The sequence below is a fragment of the Phascolarctos cinereus genome, unplaced genomic scaffold, assembly GCF_003287225.1.
Source record: "Phascolarctos cinereus isolate Bilbo 61053 unplaced genomic scaffold, phaCin_HiC Scaffold_726;HRSCAF=1367, whole genome shotgun sequence".
In the NCBI taxonomy this organism is placed as follows: domain Eukaryota; kingdom Metazoa; phylum Chordata; class Mammalia; order Diprotodontia; family Phascolarctidae; genus Phascolarctos; species Phascolarctos cinereus.
Window position 1 is genome coordinate 376560539 of NW_027556098.1, and position 24918 is coordinate 376585456.

The 24918-nt window shown below is 44.3% G+C and overlaps 1 pseudogene across 1 annotated transcript; it reads right to left on the bottom strand.

The window, feature by feature from the left end:
* Nucleotides 1–5422: 5422 nt before the first annotated feature.
* Nucleotides 5423–24692, bottom strand: LOC110206054 (putative small intestine urate exporter; annotated as a pseudogene). Its single transcript, XR_013482518.1, has 10 exons — nucleotides 24536–24692; nucleotides 20868–21073; nucleotides 16923–17156; nucleotides 14195–14282; nucleotides 13332–13417; nucleotides 12007–12125; nucleotides 11536–11697; nucleotides 9998–10130; nucleotides 9483–9633; nucleotides 5423–8674 (listed from the first exon to the last, which is right to left on the bottom strand). The product of XR_013482518.1 is annotated as a putative small intestine urate exporter (transcript).
* Nucleotides 24693–24918: the final 226 nt, after the last annotated feature.

Here is a 24918-nt window from a genome sequence, read left to right on the forward strand (position 1 = left end):
GGAGGTGGGGGTGGGAAGTGACGAGGCTGGTAGGTAGACAGCTGGTCCCAAAGAGATGAAATCCACGAAATGATAAGGGAGCCAAGAGAGAGGGCCAGTCTCAGCATCTCTCATGTAATAGAAAGTAGCTTAGGAAAATAGGTCACACTTCTCTAGGCCTTCATACGAGAAACTTTGCTTGCAAGTGTGTGAGCTGCGCCTGGGACTTTCCCATCTTCCTCTGTTTTTTTCAGGCCATTCCCTATGCCTAAGATGTCTGCCTGGCTTAACTTTACCAGCTGAACTTCTACCATCCTACTTCAATTTAATTCAATTTAAAAACCTAATTCAATTTAAAAAATTAAAAATAAAAAAACCCCACTTAATCCAAATGCCAAATCCTCCAGGCAACCTTCCCTGATCAGGAAGAACCCCTACCTCCTCTCCCATCCCACCTCCTTCTGACATTTTGCTCAGTGTGTCTTTGGTACAAAAGCAAGGTATCCTAAAAGTCTTGGCACAGTTGGGTTTTTTGTTTGGTTTTGTTTTTTAAAAGCTTAAAACTACATCAAGGCTTTTTGGAACACCCCTGCATATTAGTCATGTGCATGTCCCTAGGAGGCAGCTAGGCGGCGCCATAATGCGCAAGGCATTGGCCCCAGAGTCTGGAAGACCTGAGTTCAAATATGACCTCAGACACTTACTAGCTGTGTGACCCTGGGTAAGTCACTTAACCTCTGTTTGCCTTAATCCACTTAATCCATGGCAAATCATTCTAGTATCTTTGCCAAGAAAACCCCAAATGGTGACACAAAGAGTCAGACACAACTGAACAACATTAAAGGATGGTATTTTGTGGAAAGAATATGGTGCTTGGAATTACATCACCCACATAACCTACTTACTGGTTGTATGACCTGGCAAAATTAATAGGATCATAGATTTAAAGCTGGAGGAGACCTTAGAGGTTAAGTCTAACCTTGTCATTTTACAGATGAGGAAACTGAGTCATGGTGAAGTGAAGTATGTCTTCCCTACACAGTCGGGCAAGATTTGAACACACCACTTCCTGACTCCACGTTCCAAGCTCTATCTGTTATGCCAGGTTACCTCTCATCCTCCTTCCAAGGCTTAGGCTCTACATGTGTAAGATGGCATAATCAACCATACATCTACTACCTACCTCCAATGGGAATATCCTGAGGAAATTCAATTTAAACAAAGGCTTATGGAGTGTTTCCTTGGTGCCAGGCTGAGGTTGGTGCCAAGGGAAAGAAAGATGAAGGAATGAGACAGTGACTGCCCTCAGGGGACGTCCCCCCACTGGGGACCAGGGGAACAATGAGATCTGGGTACAAACAAGTATAATACAAGGTCAGATGGGATGGGGGGGCAGGAAATAAAGGAGGGTCGCCACAGACAGCTCTAAGAAAATCTGGGCAGGGCGAGAGTGATTTCAGCTTGGGGGGGGGGATGCCGAGAACTCACGCAGAGAGCTTGCTGGAAGAGTCAAGGAAGAAAAGAAGGGCTCCAACGAGTGGAGATGACAACTCACATTAATGTGTCTGGTACTGTGCTATGTACTTGGGGAGCCTAGGTAAAAGAGAAACAGTCCCTGCCCTCAAGGAGCTCCCGTTCTGTCTGGGAGATAACACACGCACATACAAGCAACATAAAAACATGGTGATTTTAGAGGGAGTGATGGGATCAGGAAAGGCCTCATGTCATAGGTTGGAGCTTGAGCTGAGATTTGAAGGAAACTAGGGATTCTAAAAGGAAGAGGTAAGGCGGGAGGGCAGTTAAGGCGGGGGGAAGAGCCAGTGCAAAGGTGCAGAGGTGGGAGAAGGGCCACGTGTGAAGAATAACAAGACCAGTTTGGCTGAACCAAAGAATGCATAAAAGGGGAGTGGTGTATGATAAGGCTAGAAAGTACACTCCAGGCACTGGGAACAGGGTGTCTGAACACTTGGAGACGGGAGACAGAATGCTGAATCTGGAGAACAGCAAGCAGTGGGAGGGAAGGGAAAAAGCATTTATATAGCACCTACTATGTATGTGCTAAGCCCTTTGCAGTTATTTTCCCATTTAAATCTCACAACAACCCTTTGAGGTAGGTCATTTTATCATCCCCATTTTATAGTTCAGAAAACTGAGGCAAGCAGAGGTTAAGTGACTTGCCCGGGGTCACACAACTTGAGACCCAGATTTGAACTCAAGTCTTCCTGACTTGCTCTATCTAGTATGCTACCTACCTGTCCAAGTGGTCTAGAAGTAGCCAGAATGTCAATATTAAAGGAAGTAGTATGGTTTTTTTGTTTGTTTTTGTTTTTTGGCAAGGCAATGGGGTTAAGTGACTTGCCCAGGGTCACACAGCTCGTAAGTGTGTTATGTGTCTGAGGTTGGATTTGAACTCAGGTCTTCCTGAATCCAGGGCTAGTGCTCTATCCACTGCACCACCTAGCTGCCACCTAGCTGCCACCTAAAGGGAGTAGTGTGAAAGGAAGTTGGAAAGGTATGTGGGAAATCAGATTACAGAAAGCCCTGAATGCTAAGGAGTTTGTATTTTATTCTATAGGAAAAAGTTTGCTGTTCAGTTGTTTCAGTCCTGTCCAACTGTTTGTGACCCCATTTGGGGTTTTCTTAGCAAAGATACTGGAGTGGTTTGTCATTTCTTTCTCCAACTCATTTTTTACAGCTGAGGAAACTGAGGCAAACAGGTGCAATGACTTGCCCAGGGTCACACAGCTAGTAAGTGTCTGAGGCTGGATTTGAACTTAGGAAGATGAGTCTTCCTGACTCTAGGCCAGGTGTGATATCCACTGCACCGCTTAGCTCTAGGGGTTAGAGGGCTGGCCTCAAAACTAGGAAAACTAGAGTCCAGTCCAGCTCTGCCCTATATTGGCTATGTGACCATGGACAGGTCCCGTATCCTCTCTAGGCAGCTCCCCCAAACTATAACTCGCAGAGGAGGTTCTGACCTGCACTGGCAGAGGGTATTTCCCCACCTGGGAGTCCCTTATGCCCATGATGTTGCAGGGCCAATCCCTGTACCCGTGAGTTATAATACTGGGCTTTAGCAATGTGGTTTGTGAAAGGGTTACTCCCATAGCCGGTTATCTCCGAGGTCTGAAGGGAACCCTAAGAAGTTTGGCTTGGAGAGCAGCCTCTCGCCTCAGCTGCCTTCTTCTTCCGCATCTCAATGGTCCTCTGGTCCATGCTCCTGCACTTATAGATGAGGTGCCCAGTGCTGGTGCACTCGCCGGAGTCCTCATGACCATAGTGTTGATGGAATCTTCTCTTTCCCCGTGGTCTGGGCTGTTGGACAGAGCTGGGAGAGAGAGGGAGAGAAGGGCAGAGAGCTCAAAGACCAGCCCAGCTAGGGTCAAGGCCAAACCTACCTACCTTTTACTTTGCCAATCTTGGCTGGTAATTCAGGGGAGTAGGGGGAGACAGGCCACCAGGGGGAGAAGGAAGGATTAGCCAGGGGCAGGGTGGGACTAGTGGAAGGAAGATGAAGGCAGGATACCTAGGCTCCTTTCTCATACCCACCCAGGAAAAAGCAGTAACCACTCTGCCCTGCCCTCTTTGTAGCCCTGGAGGAAAGAACTGGCCCTTGAGACCCTTCCCCTTAGGCTCCGGGGCCCCTCACTATTTGCTCCTTCAGGCCTCTTCCCCAGCCCAGCAGGTGTGCACAGGAAAAGGCAGTCACTAGCAGTGAGTTCTGCCACAGCTCGGGACCACCTGCCTCCCCTCCAGGTCACCCCTAGCCCTTTCATGATATCCAGCCCTCCCAACCCCTCCACAGAGTACCCACAGGCCATTCCGTGGGGTCTGCAAGCCAAGGGCGAAGCCACCTGGCTCTGAGGGCTCAGGGGTCCCAGGGCTGACCCATGGGAGCGGATGCCTTCAAAGCTGAGCTCCAGGCGCTGAGGGCCATTGCCTACCTGAAGCCTTTCCTGATTCTTCCCATGTTTGCTACAATTACCTGGTCTTCACTTGGCGTATGCTCATCCCCCAATTCAATGTAAGCTCCATGAGGGTAGGCGAATTTCATTTTTGTCTTTGTATTTCTCCCCACCAATCTTTGCATCTCCAGGCTGCCTGGCACAAAGTCAGCCTTTAGGAAATACTGGTTGCTTGATTAATACATATAAGGAGTGCTGGAGCTAGTCTTGGGAGAGGGGTTCAAATCCTGCTTCAGACACTTCTAATTGCATATGCCTCAGTTTCATAGTCTGCTGAATGAGAATAAAATTACCTGCCTCAAAAAGTTGGGAGGCTCAAAGGAGATAAAATTTGTAAACTTTAAATTGCTACATGCATGTTATTTATTGATACAGAGGATTTACTAGACAAGCCAAGGCTGGATCATTCAGTCTTTGCTTGAAGGGGTCAGGAAAGGAATAAGCTTCTGTTAGGTGTCTGCTATATACCAGGTACTGTGAGCTCCACAAATATTATCTTATTTGATCCTCCCAACAAACCTACAAGGTAGGTACTATTATTATCCCCTTGAGGAAACTGAGGCAGATGGAGATTAAGTGACTTGTCCAGTTACTTCAAGCTCAGGTCTTCTTGACTCCAGGCCCAGCATTTTATCCACTGTGCTACTTAGTACCATCACTAGCATTTATATGGCACTTACTATATGCATCAGGCACTGTGCTAAGCATTTTTGCAAATATCTCATTTGAAGACCCCTTACTTATTTCTTAAAACTTTTTTTAAACATTCGATATGTCCTAACAAAGTTCATTTAGAAGAACAAAAGATTAGGAACTTCAAAAAAGCCAGGGAAAAAAGATGTAAAGGAAGTAGAGTCAGCAATACCAGACCTTAAACTATAAGGTGAGAGCGTGTTGAAGTATAAAATGGACAATTTTGGTTATTTTAAATTAAAATCTTCTTGTATAAATAAAATCTATGTAGCCAAGAATAGAAGGAATGTAGGAAACTGGGAAAAAAAACTTTCATAGACAATCTCTCAGATAGGTTGTGACTGGATTGGAATGTTGCTGTGGTAGAGTTAATGATGAGCTGGCTGATTTAGAAAAGCATGGCAGGAGTCAGACTTATGAAGGAAGATGCTATCCACCTTCAGAGAAAGAGATGATAGGAGATAAGCGTAGTATGCTCTTATATATAGGTATATATATGTCTATATTTATAAATAACTCTGCATGTGTTTTTATATCTGTGCTTAATTGTAGCCTTCTTGGCGGGGAAAAGGGAAAAAATAAAATAAAGTAAATAAAAAATAAATAAAATAATAAAAATAAAGTAAAGTAAATAAAGCACAGCAGAGAACAAAAGAAATCTTACAAGGAAGCAGAGAAAAGCTAAGCAGCTTTGAAAACAATGTGTTGTATTTATTATATAGGTTTTCTTGAAATGGAAATTTATTGTTTTATGCTGAATCCTCTCTTATGTTCTGCTGTGTACATGGCATTTTTTTCTTTTCTCATTTCATATTTAAGTTTATAATAAATTAAAAAATTTACAAAAAACATTCAACATGTCTTTTTGATGAAATTGTTTGAATTGCATGAGATTACAAGATTTTGGAACATGTTCTTTAATCGTTCATCATGAAAGCACACTTTTATCACACTGAATATTATGTACATCTTGGAGAAACAGTCAATTTTTCCAAGTCGAGCCTTGATTATAGCCCATTGGGTTTCTTTTTTTTTTTTTATTGATACCCAGAGATCTTTGGGATAGTTTTATTTTTTAAAATTTAATTTAATTTAAATATGTATTTTCTCTCTCTTCATTCCCCCAGACTAATTGAACAAAAAGTAAATAAATGAAACCTTCATAACATACTCAGTCAAGCAAAGCAAATTCCCATATGTTCCAAGTGATTGGCTCACTCTGCATCTTGACGCTATTGGCTCTTGTCTAGAAGGGGGCAGAAGGCTTTCTCCGCAGTCCCTTGGTCTTATGCTGACCATTGCATTGACCAGAGTCCTCAGGTTTTTCAAAGTTATTTTTTCTTTATAATAAGACCTCCAGTCTTAAATGGAGAGGTGGGTAACTCAAGAATTGTCACCCCTAGAACAGGGACAGAGGATGGGTGAGAGAGGCAGCCCCCGGGTTGCAATGAAGTACACTTTCATTTTTCTGTATTTTGTTTTAAACACAATAAACACCCCCCACCCCAAAAAAACACCCAAGTCAGCCTCCTTACAAAGGGCACTCCTCAAATTGGTTTATTAACAGCAAGGAAGGGTTTGACAAATGTCTTTTAGAATGACTTTTGATGAATAAACAAGTTTTTCCCTGTGGCTGTTATAACGAAGAAGCAGAGACCTGGGCGGGCAATAATACAAAGAGAATGAGGTACAGTTTCCAAATCCTGACCCAGTCACATAAAACTTCCTAGTCTCAGCATTTATTATACCCCTTTTCTTAAACTCATAGATTATTATGGTTCAAAAGGGTCTAAGGGGTCATCTGATCACAGTATCATAGATCTGTGTGCTGTACCACCTAGCCACTCACCTCTCATATAGCAGGTGTTAAATAAATGTATGTTGGTTGACTAAATTGACTCCCCCAAGGTCACACAGGATGGAAGTAGTAGAGCAGAGATTCAAAACTAGGCCTTTGGACTCCAAACCCAGCACTTTGTGCTCTTCAGTATTTCAAATGACCCTAATTTTATCCAGGGAGGTATTTCCTTTTGTGACACAGGAGCCCCTTCTTCCTCAGGAGATATAGGTGTCAAAGTGAGTTGACGATAAAATTCATCCCTAGGTAGGGAACTGTCCTGATGGCAATGAGCCACCATATACTTGCAAGGCTCTCAAACCATATGCTGCCTGTCCAGTTTGGCAGTTTGCCCTGGGCTGTGCCTGGAGGGCTTCCCTGGACCCTCTGGTCCAGCTCCACTTTTTTTTTTTGGCTTAATTTTTGGTGAGGCAGTCGGGGTTAAGTGACTTGCCCAGGGTCACACAGCTAGTAAGTGCCAAGTGTCTGAGGCCAAATTTGAACGTGGGGCCTCCTGATTCCAAGGCCAGAGCTCTATCCACTGCACTACCTAGCTGCCTTTTTTTTTTATACAGAGGTTAGCTTCCTTAGGGGCCTTCATTCATTCATTCATTTATTTATTTATCTATTCATTCATTCATTTATCTATCTATCTATCTATCTATCTATCTATCTATCTATCTATTTGTTTGTTTGTTTGTTTATTTGGGCAATTGGGGTTAAGTGACTTGCCCAGGGTCATACAGGTAGTAAGTGTCAAGTGTTTGGTCTGAGGCCTCAGCTCCACTTTTTGGAGGATTCCTGGAAAGCATTTCTCATAAATGGTGTCAGTCAGCGCTGTGGATTTATGAAACGTTTTGTAGGACCATTGACTGTCAGAGCTGGAAGGGCCCTCAGAACACAGAATGTCAGAGCTGGGAGGGCCCTTAGGACACAGGGCATCAGAGCTGGGAGGGCCCTTAGGACACAGGGCATCAGAGCTGGGAGGGCCCTTAGGACACAGGGCATCAGAGCTGGGAGGGCCCTTAGGACACAGGGCATCAGAGCTGGGAGGGCCCTTAGGACACAGAAGGTCAGAGCTGGGAGGGCCCTTAGGACACAGGAGTCAGAGCTGGGAGGGCCCTTAGAACACGGGAGTCAGAGCTGGGAGGGCCCTTAGGACACAGGAGTCAGAGCTGGGAGGGCCCTTAGGACACAGGAGTCAGAGCTGGGAGGGTCCTTAGGACACCGTTCTCTCATTTTATAGATTCAGGTCCATTCCATAAACATTTATTAAGCCCCTACTGTGTGCCAGGAACTAGACTAAGGGCTTGGGATACAAAGACAGAAATGAAATGGACCCTGCCCTCAAGGAGATTACATTCTACTGGAGGGATATAACTGTGCAGGTGAGTAAATGATCAGGTAATCTGAGGAGGGAGAAAGCACTAACCACTGGGGGGCACTGGGGAAGGTTTGAGAGAAATGGTGCCTGAGCTCAGCCTTGGAGGAAAATAAGGAGATGAGGACAATCAGGCTCAGAAAAAAAGAAAATAACTTTCCCAAGGCCACACAGTTTTTTAATGGCAAAGTAAGGACTAGAACCCTGGTCTCCAGATTTTTTGATGAGGCCAGAGAACCTTTTGCTGGTGTGGTGTAGTGGAGTGCCTGCCATGCTCACGGACGGAAACACGGATTACGTTGCTGTGTGTTCCTGCACGAACCATTTTTGGAATGGACATATATTAACAAGCACCTACTTGTGCAAAGCACTGTTCTAAGTTCTAGGAATACAAAGAGAACACAAGTCAGGTCCCGCTCTCAAAGAGCTCACCTTCTACCTGGGTGAAACAACTCATACAGCAAAGTTCTGTTTCAGTGCAGACGGAAAGTCAGAGTGGTCCCGAGGCTGGAGCCACAGGGCAGACGGCCAGGCCCGAGGTCCTGGGCAAGCATTGTTGGGAAGGATGGTAGGATCTGGATGGGTGAGGTTTGGGCTAAGGCAGTTGGGGGATGGTTTCTAGGCCTGTGGGATTCAGGTGGGAGCAGCTGAGCCTCATGTATTAAGTACAGATGATATCTGCTGTGCGCCTCTGGGGTTCCTGTGAGAGGACTGTTTCTTCCCAGTTACCTGACTGCTGAGGAATCCGGCCACACTGGGTGCCACCATTCCTGAGAGATTGGCCAGGGTGTTAATGACTCCATGCAGGAAGCCTGCATACTGAATTATTGGAAAAAGAAGAGCACAAGCCAAAAAGTGGTTTTTAACTTCTTTCATTCAACCACTTCAGTGATTCCCCACCGTGTGCCCAGTCCTGCTGGGGAGACCAAAGAGGGTCCCTGCCCTCAGAGAGCTTAGTCCAATAGCAGAGGCACCTTGCTGTGGAGAGAACAGCACTGAGGGATGCAGTAGGCCCCTTGAGACGAAATCTTTTTTTTTTTATTAATTCATTTTGATTTATCAACAATCATTTCCATAAACTTTGAGTTTTAAATTTTTCTCCCCCTCCCTCCCTAAGAGGAAACTTTGATGGCCCATTGGAAGCATTAGCTGAGGAGCTCCTCAAGGGCAGGGAATGGCTCATTTTGTGTCTCCAGGGCTTATCACAGTGCTGCCACATGTCGTTTTTGTTACCATTCAGTCATTTTAGTCACGTCTGATTCTTTGGGACCTCATCTGGGATTTTCTTGGCAAAGTTACCAGAGTGGTTTCCCATTTCCTTCTCCAGCTCATTTTGCAGATGAGGAAACTGAGGCAAGCAGGGTATAGTGACTTTGCCATAAGTGTCCGAGGCCAGATTTTGAACTCAGATCTTCTTGACTCCGCGCCTGGCGCTCTATCCGCTGCGCCACTTAGCTGCCCTGCTTGGTGCATAACAGGCACTTGATTAATGCTTATTGGCTGGCTAACAGAACAACATTCAATTTGCTAGGAATCTTGGACCTTCTCACCTTTTCGTGATGCCCGGCAGGGGCCCAAGTACAGACAAGAGCAGGGAGATATCATTCAGAAAAGGGGAGGCAGAGGCTGACCTGGGGACGACATCCAAGAGATTCACGGCAAAGCCAGCACCTGCCGTGCTGATGAGGGTCATGGAGAGAGTGACCAGATGACGGCGGCGATGTGATCGCAGCCAACATATGACACCGTGAGCACCAGGCCTGCTGGGCTCAGCATTCCTTGGGAAAGACACAAGGACAGCATTTCCTGTGCCTCTTGGTTCCCCTGGGATCTCTTCCTCCTGCTCCTCCCTCAACCTTCCCCATCTCCATTCTCTGTCCATTTCTCACGCTCCTCTTCCCCAGCTAGGCCTCTTCTCCTTCACTCACGCATTCATTTATTCCACAAACTCCTGTTGAGTGAAAGTGCGAAACTTGTGCTGGCTCGTGCACACCCCACCCAGGCCTCACTTTGAAACAAATGCATCATGTTTCCAGGGCTCAGCTGAATGTGTCCAGCTGGAGGGACCCACAGGGCTCGTTAAGGGGTGGGAGAAGGGAGGTGGGGCGGGGAGGGACCTAGGGGCGTCAGGCCCATTCTTACCCAGGGCTGTGAAGAGTTTCCTCATTGCACCCAGCTGGAGCAGGCTCTTGGCTACCAAGAAGTCTCCCAGGAGCCCTGTGCCTATATGACCCAGCCAGTTCCCAATGTGTGGAGGGGCACTCAGGAAGCCACTCTAAGGAATAAACCAGGGCCAAAAGGCCCCATGGAGTCAGGGGGTGGGAGATCTTGGGGAGAGGGGAAAAGAGAGGAAAGGAAAACGAGGAGGAATAGAATGAAGATGAGAAAGGGCAAGAAGAGAGGAGAGGGTGAGGGAGAAGAGCAGCTCTAGAGGAGGACAGAAATTTCCCCCTGGAAGTTACCATAGTGAGGCACACACACCTGGAATCAAAGGGTCAGAATGGGGAGGACCTTTAGAACACAGAAGGTCAGAGCTGGAAAGAATCTTAGAACAGAGCACGACAGAGCTGGAAGGGACCTTGGAACATAGAATGTCAGAGACAAGAGGCACCTTAGAACAAAGAAGTCAAAGCTTAGAACCTAGAACATCAGAGCTAGAAGAGTTCTTAGAATCCAGAACTGAAGAACTGGGATGTCTCAAAGTCCATCGACTGTCAGAGCTGGGAGGCTTAGAACATAGAACATCAGAGCAGAAAAAACATCTTAGAATACAGAATGCCAGAGCTGGAAGAGACCTTAGAATGCAGGAGTCAAAGCTAGGAGACTTAAAACTTAGAACATCAGACCTGGAAGAGATCTTAGAACACAGAATATCAAAGCAAGGATGTTCTGAAAGACACAGAATGTCAGAGCTGGGAAGAGCCTTAGAACAGAGCATGATAGAACTGGAAGGGACCTTAGGACATGGAAATTAGAGCTGGGAGAGAATGTCAGAGCTGGGAAGAGCCTTAGAACAGAGCATGATAGAACTGGAAGGGACCTTAGGACATGGAAATTAGAGCTGGGAGACTTAGAACCTGGAGAATCAGGGATGGAAGGGGCCTTAGAGACCATCTAATCCATGCCCTCTTATTTACAAGTGAAGAAGGTGAAACCCAGAGTGCTAAAGTGACCTGCTCAAGGTCATTTACCCGAAGTATCAAGTTGCCCGACAACACAAGAGAAGTGGCAGAAAATCTTGGACAAGGGGCAGCTAGGTGGCGCAGTGGATAGAGCACCGGCCCTGGAGTCAGGAGGACCTGAGTTCAAATACGGCCTCAGACCGAACACTTGACACTTACTAGCTGTGTGACCCTGGGCAAGTCACTTAGCCCCAGTTGCCTAAAAATTTAAAAATTAAAAAAAAAAAAGAAAATCTTGGACAGTCTAAGAACCCTGGTTCTCTACCCTGGGAGGTAGAGAGGGAGGAAGAAAAAGAAGAGGAGGGAGAAAAAGCAAACAAGAGAGTAGGAAAGACAGAGAGTGTGTCTAGAGCTAAGCCTAGGTTTCCCAGTTTGCTCAGCATTTAACAGTGAGAGTGTTGGGTGATAGATCAATCTAAGGTACCTCCCTCTCTCCTTCGCTGATGGGAATTTAGCAGATGATGCCCTAGACAAAGTAGGGATATGAGACGCTCTCACCTCCCCGGTGTCCAGGTGAAGGATGCGGCTCAGGTATACAGGAAGCAGAGTCAGCAGGGTGTAGAAGAGCCAATCACAACAGAAATAGGCAACTGCAATGGCCCACAGCGGCCCACATTTCAGCATGGAGAGGAGAGGCAGTGACCAGCGGTGGCAGGGGCCCTGGGAAGAGAAATCCTCTTAGTAAAACCATCTAACGCTCAAGAACACTGGACTTTGAGGTTTGAAGTCCTGGCTCTGTCACTTGATAATGAGGTTTCCTTGGGCTAATTGCTTCACCTGAGTCTCAGTTTTTTCTTCTGTGAAATGGGGATAATAATACTCGTACCACCTACTTTTTGGTATTGGGATCAAATGAGATGGTGGATTTTTTTTTAAAGGGGGGGCCTTTACTGGGATAGTCTCCGAAGGGTCCAGTTCCCATTTCCAAGCTCAGGCCATAGCAAGGCTAACACAAAGTACACCCTCTACCTTCTGAGTTGAGGCTGATGTGATGTATTCCTTCTCTATGGTGCTGATGCAAGGGTCACTGTCAGGATCTTCAAACGCCAGAAAAAACCAAAGCAGGTGCCAGACACAATGCACACCTCCTAGTGAGTAGGGACAAGGATAAGGAATGAGAATTACCTCCTGTGGGAAAACGCTGCCATATTCCCCGAAGGACTTTCCTTTACTCATCTGGGCCTTACAACCACCCTAGGAGGGAGACAGGGCAGATATTCTTTCTTAATGAATTAACACATTTTTATTTATTTTATTAAATATTACCTAATTACAATAAAATTTTTTTAAAACATTCATTTAAAAAATTTTTGAGTTCCAAATTCTCTTCGTGTTTCTCACCCCTCCCCCACCCCTTGGGAAGGCAAGCTATGTTATTGTCTTTTTTTAAAAATTTAATTTAATTTAATTTTAATTTGCAAGGCAGTGGGGTTAAGTGACTTGCCCAGGGTCACACAGCTAGTAAGTGCTATGTGTCTGAGGCCAGATTTGAACACAGGTCCTCCTGAATCCAGGGCTGGTGCTCTATCCATTGTGCCACCTAGCTGCCCCTTGTTATTGTCTTTCTTAATTGAAGAGGACCAAAATGACATTACCATGTTAGTGTTGATGTAAACCCAACTCACCCTGGCTCTCATTGATTGACCAACAATAGGGTCCAGATAAAAACCTAGATTTCCTAAATCTCAATCCAACTTCCTGTACTATTATATTGGTTCCCGAACTAGAAGGTGGAGGCTCAGAATTTTTAATACGGATTCAGCAGAGAGAACAATTCATTCATGACTCACAGGAGCATCATGGTGCAGGGTCAACAGCGTCAGACTTAGGACTTGTGGCTGCAGTTCCTGACTCTGATACGAATTCTCTGACTGGCCTTAAGCAAGTCACTAGACCTTGGTGGGCCTCCATTTCCTCACCTGCAGAAAGAGGCACTTGGATCATATGTTGGCCAAGGTTCCCTCTAAGGGCACCTGGATTTGAACCCAGATTCAGCCCTTTTGCCATCCCCACACTCTGTTCTTCTCTCTACTATTATAGCCCTCCTCTAAAAAGACACCCCTGTCTCCCTAGAACCTGACCGGATGTCACTCATTTCCACAAGCTGGGCTGGTAAACTTGAGACTATTCAGCTGCCCTGAACATAACCTTGAAATAGATCTTTTTTCTCCCCATGTTTGCTTTGGACACCCTTTGGAGACTGTTGGCTTCAGCTTTGGCTGCGGGGAGGGGAGGAGAAGGGGGTTCTCTGTACCTGACAAGGTCCCCACAGAAATGCCTGGTTTATGACTTACCAAAGATGTAGAAGAAGGCAGGCCACCCCAGGGTCTGGCAGGTGATCCTGCCACCATGAGGGTAAAGAAGGTCCCTAGTGTGGTACCTGGGAAGGAATAAAGAATCTTAGTGCTGAGAGGTGCCTGAGAACACAGAATATCAGAGCTGGGAGGGACTTTAGAACTCAGAATGTCAGAACTGAGAGGGCCTTTAGAATGTAGGAAGTCAGAGTTGGGAGGGACCGTACAACACAGAATGTCAGAGCTGGGAGGGACCGTACAACACAGAATGTCAGAGCTGGGAGGTACCTTAGAACACGATGTCAGAGCTGGGAGGGACCTTAGAATACAGAATGTCAGAGCTGAGAGGGACCCTAAAAATATATCAGAGTTTGAAGGACCTTGAAAATGTAGATATTAGAACTGGAAAGTCTCCTGTGTTCTGGGACATCAAGTGTCAGAACGACACAAGGGAGGGACCTTGGAACATAACAAGTCCATAACCGTCCAGGATGTCAGAGAGCACATAACCCAACTCTCTTATTTTACAGTTGAGAAAATGGAGGTCTAGAGTTGGGAAGGAACATGACCAAGGCCAAGTCTCACTAGTGCCCATCTCAGCTGAAACACAGACTTTGGAACCCTTGGGAAGGAGGTCCTTGTACCAGCGGGTAGTGGTTCTGAAGATGAGCTTTTCCTAGGTCATGGTCTTCTGGAGGAGCAGCCTTTATGTCTTCTGAGGTGTGGGATCTACAGCGGTCTCATAAAACCCATCCCTGGGAACATGGAGTCAGTGAGTGAGGCCCACCAGCAGTGGCAGGTCAAGGGATCGGGCCACACGAGGCAGATCTGTGGAAAGCAACCAAGAGTAAGCCCTTGCTTACCAGCATCTGCAAAATTCATGAGGTAAGTGAGTTCCTGAGGTGGGGCCCACTTTGTCCAGAGAGTGTAAACTGTTGGGAATATCACCCCCTGTCACAGATGGCAAAGCAACCTGGTTATTCCCGCTGCAAAGGTGACAATTCACTTCTGCATTTTCTGCACTTGGAAGGTGGGGAGGCCTGGGGGAGGAAGGCGACAAGGAAGGGGATGGGTCCTGTGGTTTCATGGTTATATAGGATTCCTGGGTGAGGAAACTACCTTTCCTGGTGGCAAGTCTGTGCCTTGTCTGCAACTTATCATCTTAGAGAAATCCAAAGAAGGAAAAACATCTTCCCCCAGCTGGCATGCTGCATTTTATTTCTCACAGTTTGTTTAAAAGAGTAAAGCTCAAGTAAGAAAGAAGCTTACAAACAGAGAATGTCAGAGCTAGGAGGGACCTTAGCACACAGAATGTTCAAGTGTAATATGTTAGAGCTGAAAGGGACCTTAGAATGTAGAACATTAGAACCTGAAGAAACCTTAGAGAGTCTAATCCAACCCCTGCATTGTACACATGAGGAAACTGAATCTCACAGGGGGAAGGGCCCTGCCTAAAGGGACTAAAATCTCAGTCTCCCAGCCCTCAGTCTAGAGTTCCTCCCACCACGCCATGTATATTTCCATCTTTGGCCATCTCTACTCTGTCTTCTCTACTTCCAATTGTGGAAGAAGAGAGAAAAATAGAAATATAGTCTTGGAATTGGGGTCCCAGTACAAGCACCCAAGCACCTCATCAGATGGACAACAAGGGAGGTGGGTAAAGAAAACGAAAAGATAAAACCCAACATCAAGAATGTATTTGGCTCCCAGTAAGAGTAATAAGAAGGGACAAGGCTGCTTCCATGTTCAGCATTCTATTTAGCCCTTTAGACCCCTGTGTAGTAGTAATAATAATATTACTAAATGACATAGTAAGTTATGGGAATCAGGAAGACCTGAGTTCAAATCTTGCTTCAGATACTTACAAGCTATGTGACTCTACATAAGTCACTTAACCGCTATCTGCCTCGGTTTCTTCATTTGTAAAATGATAATAATCATATTGCCTACCTCCCAGAGTTGTTGTAAGGATCGAATGAGATACCACATATAAAGTGCTTTGCAAACCTTAAAGCATATATAAATGTTAGCTATTATTACTACTGCTACTACTACTATGATTATAGTAGTTCTGTTACCTTGGGTAAGTCATTTAACCACTATGTGCCTTAGTTTCCTCACCTTTAAAATAAGGATAATAATGGCATCTACTTCGCTTGGTTATTATGAGAATCAATGAAATAATATATGCATTGTGCCATATAATATGTATCACAAGGTTCTGAATCATTCAAAAACCTTAAAATACTGTAAATATATTCATTATTGTTGTTGTTGTTAATACTCAATACTCTCTTGGTGGTTAAAAAGCACTTTTTTTTTTTTTGGTGAGGCAATCAGGGTTAAGTGACTTGCCCAGAGTCACACAGCTAGTGAGCATTATGTGTCTGAGGCTGGATTTGAACTTAGCTTCTCCTGACTCCAGGGCCAGTGCTCTATCCACCGCACCACCTAGCTGCCCCCAAAACACTTTTGAGTACATTTTCTCATTTGATCCTATCAACATCCCAGAGAGAAATGCTAGAGAGGAATCGTCCGCCATGTTTATCATTATCATTACCACTGGCATCATTGTTGGGTCACATCTGCTCCAGATTCCTTCTGGAATACAGAATCTGTTTGGATCACATAATACCCTCTCCTCCCTTCCCATCTCCATAATCTTAAGCATTGCCTTTCTTCAACTTCCAGTCAAATTTCCTACAGGTTTCTTCTTATGACTGTGTTATCATACATAGCTAGCACCATAATATAATATCCGTACTAGAGTGTCAATTCTAGCCAATATCTAGTCCAATCCCTTCACTTGGCAGATGGGGAAACCGAGGCCCAGAGATGTAATGATAATAAGCCTGCATGCAGATGGTTCAGTGGGAGACCCAGCTAAAGCAGAGAGTGATGAGAAGCCCAATAGAGGGAAGTGGAAGGAAGGCAGCCAATGGACGTGAAAAGGACGCGCTTGGCCAGTGTTTCTAGGTGGCCTGTCCCTATCATCAGTGATGGTACATCTACCACTTCAGCACTCCTTGCTCCTATGTGTGGATGGAGGAAGCAGAAATGGTACATGGGGACAGTGAAGTTGTAAAGAGCTGTGGATAAGATGTGCTCATATACTGAATAAGTCCAAGTGGGAGACAATGAAAACAACAACAGAAGATACCTATGAGCAAATATGACCTGCTGTTATTGCTGTGGCATATTGGAAAAAGCAATGGTTCTGGAATTGGAAGACCTGGAAGAACCGGAAGAATTCAAATCCCACCCCTGGTACTATTTGTATGAACTTGGGGAGGTCACTTCACTTCCTTGGGCCTCAATTTCCTCATTTGAAAAATGAGGATAATCATGGTATCTACTTCACAGGGTTGTCATGAGAATAAAATGAGATGATATTTATAAAGCTCTTTGTAGATTATAGAAACGCTAGCTATCATTTCACCATTTTACACATGAAGAAATTGGATTCCTGAGCAGAGAAATCCAAGATCACACAGGCAATAGGTTGAAGAGACAGGATTTGAAACAAAGTCAGTCTCTTGATTTGCAGCCCTGGATTCTTCCTATGTATGATGAAACCAATGTGGCACTTACCTGACAGAGGGCTCTGCAAGCCTGGATAAGGGCAAGATACAGCACACCAAGCTCTGCAGCTGAGGGTAGGAGCAGGCCGAGGACTGAGGAGGGGAGCAGCCCAATGCCCAGCACAGGCTTCCAGCCCACAATGCCCGTGAGGTAGCCCCCAGGGACCTGGGTGACAAGGTAGCCATAGGAAAACAAACTCAAGAGGAGGCCACAAGTTTCAGGGGTCCAGTCATAGACAGGGGCCTGGAAGAGTGGGAGACCTGTCAAATGACTAGGTGAGCAGAGGAGATGCGTGATATAATATAATATGATATGACATGATAATACTATACAATGATAAACGTACAATACAGCATACTAGTATTATATAATCAATGCATAATATAGTATCATAATAATATAGTACAATAAGTGTATCATATAGTATAATATCGTATAAGGGTCAGCTAGGTGGCGCAGTGGAGAGAGCACTAGGCTGGGAATGAGGAAGATTCATCTTTCTGAGTTCAAATCCAGCCTCAGAGACTTACTAGCTATGTGACTTAAGTCACTTAACCCTGTTTGCCTCAGTTTCCTCATCTATCAAATGAGCTGGAGAAGGAAATGGCAAATAATTTCAGTATCTTTGCCAAGAAAACCCCACAATGGGGTCATGGAGAGTCAGACATGACTGAAACAACTGAACAACATAAATATTGCGTAAGTAACATATAATATAGTTATCATCAATGTATAATATAAATATAATAGATGTATAAGGCAGCATGATATATAATCATGCATAATATAGTAAAATCAATCAATATAATATGATCAATAAACATTAAGTGTCTACTATTGCATAATATAGTATAAGCAATTGTATAATCAATGTATAATAGAATAGAATAGAGATAATGATACTTGGCATTTCTATGACAACTTATGGTTTACCAAAACTATATGCTTTTATATTAATTATTATTAATAATAGTAACTATAGCTGGCATTTATATAGTACTTTTAGGTTTTCAAAGTACTTTGTGTTATCTCACTTGGTTCTCATGACAACCCTGACAGGCAAGCACTATTATTATTCCTATTTCACAGCCGAGGAAACTGAGGCTCAGAGGGGTTAAGCAGTTTGCTCCGGGAGACAGTGTTAATAAGTGTCTGCAGTAGGATTCAAACCCAAGTCTTACTGATTCCAGGTCCAAAATTCAACCTACTATATCGATTCTTGAGTAATATTTTATTTTTTCCAATTACATGTAAAATTATTTTTTAACATTTATTAAAAAATGTTTTTACTTCCAAAATCTCTCCCTCCCTTCCCCTGTAAGACCTCAAACAATTTGAAAAAGCTTATACATGTGCAATTGTGCAAAACACATTTCCAGATTTACTATATTGATTCTTATAATAATCAAACACAAGTATTATTGTCCCCTTTTTACAAGTTAGGAAACTGAGGCCCAGAGGATTCAGAGCCACAAGGGAATTGGGAAATCTTCGTTTGACCCCTCATTTATAGAGGAGGAAACTGAGAAAGTGGACCAAGGAGTCCACAGGTTGGGGGATTTGGAGCCTAGAAAACCTGGGTTTAAGTGACCCTTCTGACTCTTACTAGTTGTGTGACTCTGGGTACATCACTCAACCTCTTTGGGACTCAGTTTCCTCATCTGTTAGGTGAGGGAGTTGGACGCACTGGCTTCTATGGTCTCTTCCAGCTCTAAATCTCTACATCACTTTATGTCCATTTATGGTCCCATGAGACACAAAGAACTTCACTGAGTAGCCCAGGGACACAGAAGTCAAAGGTGGTCAATCAGGATTTGAACTCAGGCTCCGGGATCACAGGATTTCAGGGTCAGCAGCTATCTAATGTGATGTTAGACTGGCACTGGAAGAAAGCCTAAGGACCGCATGGGCCGGTCCCTTCTTTTTCTACTCTGCTCCACTGTTCTTAACTCCCAATCCAGTCTTCCTTCCACGACACCAACCCCAAGCCAGTCCCCACTGCCCTTGGCCCAAGGCCATATAACTAGTATCAAAGACAGCCCTCCGGCCCAAACCATGTGACTTCAGGTCCAAGGCCCAGGCTCCTAAAGGGTCCAAGGACCAGTTGGGAAGGTCTGGACTGAGCTGCTGTTGGTGATCTGCCTTAGAAACCCTCTCTCTGACGTGAAATCCCTCGAGCCCAGTGGTATCCTGTGAGGAAATCGGAACTCAGGCTGAGCACAAAGAAAACACTTCAGGTGAGGAATCCCCATCTGCAGCCTGCAGCCTCTAGCAATTCAACCCAACCCAACCAATATTTATTTAGCACCTGGAATGGAATGTGCTGGGCATCAGGGTTCCGAAGATGAAAAATGATACGGTCCCTGCCCTTGGTAAGCTTTTATGTCACGAACACTGAGGTGTGCTGGAGTCAGCTCCAACAGCTTCATGACAGCCAGATGGTCAGTTTCCAGTGAAACCTTGGAAATCAGCAGATGTTATATATCAGGGCTTGATTATTTTGTTCACTGTCTACATTTAAGAAACTGATGGTTGTTTAGTCAGTTTTTAGCCTTGTCCCATTTGTTGTGACCCGACTTGGGGCTTTTTTGGCAAAGATACTGGAGTGATTTGCTATTTCCTTCTCCAGCTCATTTTACAGATGAGGAAACTGAGGCAAACAGGGTGAAGTGACTTGCCCAGAGTCACACAACTAGAAAGTGTCTGAGTTCACAATTGAACCCAGGAAGATGAGTCTTCCTGACTCCAGGTTGCTGCTGTTCAGTTACGTCTGATTCTACGTGACCTCATAGTCATTCGCAGGGTTTTCTTAGCAAAGATACTAGAGTGGCTAGCCATCTTCTTCTCTAGTGCGTCCCCGTTTTATAGATGAGGAACTCAGGCAAATAGAGGTTAATTTTGACTTGCCTAGAGTCACATAGTTAATAAGTGTCAGAGGCCAAATTTGAATTCAGGAAGATGAGTCTTCCTGACTCCAGGTCTGGTACTCTATCCACTGCACCATCTCACTGCCCAAGAAAGTAATGGAAAAAATATTAATAGTACTGCTTAAACTTAAAAGTGTGCTAGTATACTTCTCCCTCCCCCCCCCCCAAACCAAGAGAACTGGTTGTTAAACACTTACCTTGCATGTACGTAAATAACTAGGAGACAGAATGGAAGGACAACATGGCATAGTAGATTCGATGCTGGCACAGGCTGCCTTGCAAGACTGAGTTCCCCATAAATGGAAGTGTTCCAGAAAAGCCTTAATGGCCATTTGTTGGAGATGTTCTGGAGGGAGTTACTGCTTAGGTAGGGGTTAGGCTAGGTCCTCTCTGAGGTGCCTTCCCTCTCTGAAATTTTAGTATTCCAGAAGTGTTCATAGTATAACTTACATGCAGGAATCCTAGCACAATTTCACTGACAGCAAAGGAAAGGCCCGGCCTTCCCAGAGCTCTTCTCTCCAACATCTCTGTGCTAGGAGGGAAACTGAGCACGCAGACATAATGCTGTGCTGTGAGTGACTTAGCTCTTCTCAGCAATACAATGATCCAAGACAATTCTGAAGGAATTACAGTGTAAAATGCTATCCACCTCCAGAGAAAGAAATGATGGAGTCTGAATGCAGATGAAAGCATAATTTTTTTTTAAACTTTATTTCTCTTGTCTGTTTTCTTTTGCAACAAGACTAATATGGAAATATGTTTTGCATGAATGCACATGTATAATTTACAGCAAATTACTTGCCTTCTTAAGGAAGGAGATGGGGAAGGAAGGAGAGAGAAAATTTGGAACTCAAAATTTTAAAAATACAAATGTTAAAAATTGTTTCTATAGGTAATGGGCAAAATAAAATAATTTTTAAAAAATAAAAGCTAAAAATGGCAAAAACTAAAAGTTTTGGGGGAAAAACATAATGTTGTGGGGCTGTCCCAGGCCTCTCTGTTCTCCCAAACTAAAGCAGTTTACTACCTTGACCTCTCTGGGCTGGGATGTGTTGAGGGGAGTCGGAGAGGGTACAGGACACACATCTACGGAGACATTGAAGGACTTCTGCTGGCCTGTGCTGTTCACCATGGTAACAATGGCGATGCTGAGATCCACTCGCTGGGAGTAAGTGACGAACAAGATGTGCAGGATGAGAGCCAGGCCCCAGCGGACAGAGCAGAGGCCGAGCCCTGGAGGACAAAACCACGGAAGGGGTCAGGGCAGCTAGACAACCCAGATGCCCAGGTGCCCTTTCTCCTCTTCACAGCTTGGCCCCTTCCCTCCTTTCAGTCTTCTTACACGTGGCTCTCCTCCATACGTGCTACAATTCAGGTACCCTACTCTGTTTATGTACAATTCCTGGAATGTGACTCTCCATTTCCTATCTATGTGCCTTTGCACTGGCTGTGTCCCATGCCTAGCGTGCATGCATCCCATGACTCACCTCGGCCTCCTGGTTTCCCTTGATTCCTTGAAGACTCAACTCAAATTCCACCTTTTACAGGAAGCCTTTCGTTCCCCCTTCCTCAGGCTTAGTGCCTTCTCTCAGATTCCTTCCCATTTGCTCTCTGGAAATATTTATTTACTTCTTGTTGTCCAGTTATGTCTGATTCTATGTGACCCCATAGACTTCATCCATAAGGTTTTCTTGGCAAAGATACTGAAGTGGCTTGCCATTTTCTTTCTCTACTGCATCCCCATTTTACAGATGAGGAACTGAGGCAAATAGAGGTTAAGTGACTTGCCTAGTCACACCGCTAGTAAGTGTGTGAGGCCAGATTTGAACACAGATCTTCCTGATTCCAGACCCTATGCTCTATGTACTGTACCACAAGCTGCCCCTACACTCTGCAAATATTTTATGTGTGTGTACATGTATGTGTGCACATATATGCATGTGTATACATATATATGTATATGTGCGTGTATATGTACGTGTATGTGTATATATATATGTGTGTGTGTATCTATCTATCTATCTATCTATCTATCTATCTATCTATCTATCTGTCTATCTAAATACATGTTGTTTCTTCCATTAAAATATGAGTTCCTTGAGGGCAGGGAGTGTTTTTGCCACAATTCTTAGCATAGTAGCTAGCACACAGTAAACACTTAATAAATGTTTATTGACTGACAAATATGGGGACCAAGCCAAAGGTCTAAAAATCTCCCCCCAGGAGAGAAGCAAATGAGAATATCATTTTGGTCCAGACCTGTGATCTCATCTGTATATAGAATTACCAATCTGGAAAAAAACTTCCAGTGATGCACATTATAACTCGCCTATAGTTACAGGGCAGCATGAGGGTGCCATAGTGCATAGAGAGCTGGGCCTGGAGTTAGGAAGACTCATTTTCCTGAGTTCAAATCTGGTCTCAGACGTTTACTAGCTGGGTGATGCTGAGCAAGTCACTTAATCCTGTATGCCTCAGTTTCCTCATTTGTGAAATGAGCTGGAGAAGGAAATGGCAAACCACTGTAGTATCTTTGCCAAGAAAACCCCAAAAGGGGTCATGGGGAGTCAGACATGCCTGAAAAATGACTAAACAACATGAATTATCGTTTTAGAGACTTGTCTATGAATATTTATTACCACCACTGGTAGAAGGAATTATATTTAAATTACTTTGCAGTAAATGTGAACTACCGCTTAAAAATAAATTATTAATAATTATCACACAGCCATCAAAGTATTAGAGAAGTCTTGATAATTAAGTAACAGCTCATATTTACATAGCCCTTCATGATTATAGTTCACTGGGTTCAAAGTGCTTGAAATACATTATGTCTTTTCTTGTGTCATTATATTTTGTGAGTTTGAGCCTCAAAAGCCCTGTGAAGGAGGCAGGGCTGGGATCATTCGTTATGTATATTTTACAGATGAGGAAACTGAGTTCCATAGAGGAAAAACATCTAGACCATGGTTTCATAGCTAGTAAGCCCCAGGGACAGGGCTGGAACTCAAGGCTCATGACTTAGTCCAGCACTTGTACCCTCCCACCTCCTTTATCCTTCCAGATCTCTCCCCTGCTCTCAGCCCTTTCCCTTTGGCCTGGACCTCATCCTGGTTTCCAATGTCTCCCCTCCATATCCAACTTAGCGCTGTGGGGCTTTAAAATGTAACAGGGGCATAGGATGGTCTTTGATCTGCTAACAGGCAACAGTGTCCAATGATGATAATATTCTGTATTCGTACTGTTCTTTAGCCCCATTTCCCAGGTCTCTTTATTGGCAAGGGAAATGTAATGTTTCTCAGCTGGAAGGATGCGCTAAAGGATCATGGGAGGTGGAGCCCAGCAGGACTGAAAACACTCTAGAACTTTTAAGTCTTTCTGAGAGGAATGGGGGAACATGCAGAGTCGTGCCTTAGCCAAGACCTGGCTATTCATGAGGGAAAGGATCCGCTCCCCAGAACAAAATAAAATTTTGAGCAGTTGGAACTTTGTCTGGCTCAAGGACTTGCTTAAGGAGTTACGTGCCTGGGCAGAATTTTCTGTCTCACTGGGACTAGATGAATTTATATCCTTTTCACTTTCTCCCCTCTTTGACCTTGATAAACTGGCATCATTTCTCCTTAAAATTTGTTTATTAGCTATCTCAGCTGTTACTTTTCCAGGATCTCCTTTTAGGAGCTGTCTACCTTGAGAATTCAGTACAGGAGAACACATGCAGAAAACCCAGAGCATACAGAAAGCTATAGACAGGCCATTAGTTTACATGGGTTGATAAAATAGTCATGATTGTAACAACAAACAAGACAGTATCTATTATTAAGCAGTGACCTGCAGTGAAACCTGTAGACCGTCTCTTTGGACATTATTTTTTTTTCCTATGTAAAAAGAAGGAGTTTCTAAGGGGTTGTGTAGTCTGAAGTCCTTCCTCAATCTAACATTCTATGTTTTTGTTTATTTTCTGATTAGAGCCTGTGATTTCACTGATAAAGGAATGCCCAGTGAAGAAAGCAAACCTTTGACTTATAAACTCTAAAAGTGTTTCATTTGGGTTTTGTATTCCCAGAACCCAGTACAGCACTTGACACATGGTGGCCCCTAAAAGATGCTTATTGATCAATTGATTGAGTAGAAGGCTTTGTGGGCAGTGAGCTGTGAAATGGCTTGCCCAGGGACACATAGTCAGTATGCCTCAGAGGAGATTTAAAACCGGGCTCTCTTGATTCCTCGGCCAACCATTCTATGTTCTAAGGTCTTGCCCAGCTATAATACTCTACAAAATTAAGTCCCTTCCAGAACTGACAGTTGATGTTCCAAAGTCTCCTCTGGCTCTGGCATTCTTATAAAGTACAATTAGCATGTTTCCTTCCAAAAGTCCAAAGGGCTTCACATTTTCCTTTGCTACAGATGCCTGGGTGGAGAGAGCAAGGACCTTAATGGCGGCTATCCAGATGGTGGAGGTGGAGTCAGGAAGACTCAGAAACTTGCTAGCTGTTGTCCCAGGCCTAGTCATTTCCTCTCTCTTTCTGATTCAGTTTCCTCATCAGTAAAAAAATGAGGATACTAATAGCACCTACTTCCCAGGGTTATCTCAGATGAGGTAATGGATACAAAAGTGCTTTGGAAACCTTGAAGTACTCTCAGTCTCAGCTGCCATTACTGTTATTATTATTATTATTATTATTATTATTAATTTACCTTTCCTTCTGGGGAGCTGCTCATCCAAAACAGGACAGGTACTTTCTTCATGAATCTTCATGTCATCCTCCATGCTGAGCTTGACGCGTCTCCTCGCCCCCTTGGGCACTTCGTCTTTCTGGGGACAGCCTGTCTTCTTGGCATCCACAAGAGAGGATTACAGCTGGGGCAAGGAAGAAGGTTTCTGTCCAAATCATGTGCCTCAGCCAGTGATCGTTTAAACACTCACACAGATACACACAGACACAGATAGACAGATAGACAGATAGACAGACACGCACAAACACCAAAACCTAGCTGGAATAAATCATATTTCCACCCCTCTTCTCCAAGAAACCTTCCCATTCCCTGATGTTCAATAGAGGTGCCATATAGACTCCATT